We start from the raw sequence: 2,500 nt of genomic DNA on the forward strand, positions 1-2,500 counted from the left end.
TAGAGAGAAGGAGAGCGAGAGAGCGAGAGAGAGAGAGAGAAAGGATGTGAGAGAAAGTGGAGGAGGGACAGGGGGAGTAGAGAGCGATAAAGAGAGTGAAGGTTGAGAGAGAGAAGGGAACAGACAGAAAGCGTAGAAGACAGGTGGAAATAGTCGACATCATGAGAGACAGAGACAACAAGAGACAGGAGAAATAGAGAAAGAAGGTGATTGGGACACGGGGAAATACAGAAATAGGTGAGAGACACAGAGAGAGGGAGGGAGAGAGAGAGAGAAAAGAGATGAAATGATGGGTAAAGTGTAATAAAAAAAGAAAGGAGAGAGAGAGGAAAGACAGCAGAAAACGTTAAATAACCAACAGTTACATAGGAGAGAGCGATAGAAATCATTTCATTTCCTGTAATAATGGGCTAAAAACAGAAAGAAAATGTAATAACCAACAGTTAAATAGAAATCATTTCATTCCCTGAGACAGTGGGCTGTAAACAGCGAGGCTGGCCATGAGGATGTCCTACATGTGTGTGTGCGCATGAGCGCCGCTGAGGCCTTTAATGAGTGCAAACACGGACGGACGGATCCCCACAGGAGACGGGAACTGAGATGGCATTTAGAGGGCACTCCACGTCACGCCACACAGGACATGACACATGAGACACCAGAAGAGGCTGAGCGGACACACACACACACACACACACACACACACACACACACACACACACACAGGGATGAGAGACACGGATGTAGGCCAAACACACACACAAATGTATACACACAGTACAGTACAATAAAGACACACCAACATCTGTGAGGACACTTTACAAATATGTCCACACTGCTGCACATTCAAGCATATGAACAAAAAGAGAGCGAAAGACCACACGGACACACACACACACACACACACACCCACAAACAGAAAGAGTTGGTGTGGCATTTTTTGGGCTGCAGTCTGCCTCTTGCTGTTAGACAGAGAAGAGAAGAAGTGGGGGAGGGTGATTGGGGTTTAATCAAATCGGACTGCGATAGATTAAAAACCAGATACAAGCAGTCAGCAGCAACCCCAGAGCCGGCGACCCCTGTGTCCTCTCTGCCCTCTCCCCTCTCCTGACTCCCGTCTCCCCTCTCCTCTCCTCTCTCCCCGTGTCCCCTCTCCCGTGTCCCCTCTCCCCTCCCAGTGGTGTGTGTGTGTGTGTGTGTGTGTGTGTGTGTTTGTGTGTGTGTGTGGTGTGTCTGTCTCTGCCCCATCGCATAATCAATCCAATCAACTCCACGGCCACCTGCTTCAAAACGCGCTTATTCCATAGTGTTTCCGCTGGCTCGTTCGCTTGTTGCTGAGTCGTTTGAAATGGTCAGATATTGATGTTAACACAACATCGCACACAGCCAGTGCCAGAGTGACAAGGGGAACAGAGGCTTAGAAACAGCTCGTCCACAAGGTCTGCCTGGTTGAGCTGTGTTGTGTTGTGTTGTGCTGGGCTGTGCTGTGCTGTGCTGTGTTGCGTTGCGTTGCGTTGTGCCTGGCTGCGTTACGTTGTGCGGTGCTGTGCGGCATTGAGTTGCGTACGTTGTGTTGTGTTGTGCTGTATTGTGCAGAGTTGGGTTGTGCCGATTTATGCCGAGTTGTGCTGTGTTGTGCTGTTTGTTAAATTTGTTTGCTTGTTTGTGTGGGAGGTAGGTACCAGTCTCATGGTGCACTGTTTGTAATCAATGTGGTTAACGATGACGAATGAGCACACGGGCGAAACGAGCTGATCGATTGGTGCCCAGGCGCCCGCTGCAGCCGCACTCCATCATGGCATTAAAGAGAGGAGAGGGCACTGGGACTGGTACTGGGAGCCCAACGACCCCCTGCTCTGCTGAAATAAACCAGCGTGCCCAGCCCTTCAGCTCACACCAGAGTATGGGGGGCGGGAGGGGGGATCTGTTAGTGGTAGGCACGGCTGACTCCTGGTTATCTCCTCTGTGGGGGCCTCCTCTCAGAATGACAAGAGTGTTGACTAGCGCTCAGAGGATTCCAGCTCCTGGACATACTCAAAGAACAGCTCTAGAACCAGACATGGAGAACTCCCCCCTCACACCTAGAACACAGCCGTACGCCGGGAGCAGCAGGAACACCAGCTGCTGCACTCAGGTCTTTAGGCGGGTCGATTAAAGACACACTCAGGGCACACCTCTATTAAAAATGGGCCCAAGTCCTGCGCGCTCGTTTCAGAAAGCTATTAGCCTGAAGCAGCCAAGCCCCGTCTCACACACTCTAGATTCCGACTCACACACACTAGACTCCGTCTCACACACACTAGACTCCGACTCACACACACTAGACTCCGACTCACACACACTAGACTCCGACTCACACACACTGAACTCTATCTCACACACACTGGGCTCTGTCTCACACACACTAGACTCCGACTCACACACACTAGACTCCATCTCACACACACCGGGCTCTGTCTCACACACACTAGACTCCGACTCACACACACTAGACTCCATCTCA

At 50.9% G+C, this 2,500-nt stretch overlaps 1 protein-coding gene across 1 annotated transcript in view; it reads right to left on the minus strand.

Moving 5' to 3' along the window:
- The window catches only part of frmpd1b (FERM and PDZ domain containing 1b), a 28,504-nt gene that overhangs the window by 16,557 nt on the left and 9,447 nt on the right, over nt 1-2,500 (minus strand). The gene's annotated exons all lie outside the window — the stretch shown is intronic.

Source organism: Clupea harengus, chromosome 6 (genome assembly GCF_900700415.2).
Source record: "Clupea harengus chromosome 6, Ch_v2.0.2, whole genome shotgun sequence".
NCBI lineage: Eukaryota > Metazoa > Chordata > Actinopteri > Clupeiformes > Clupeidae > Clupea > Clupea harengus.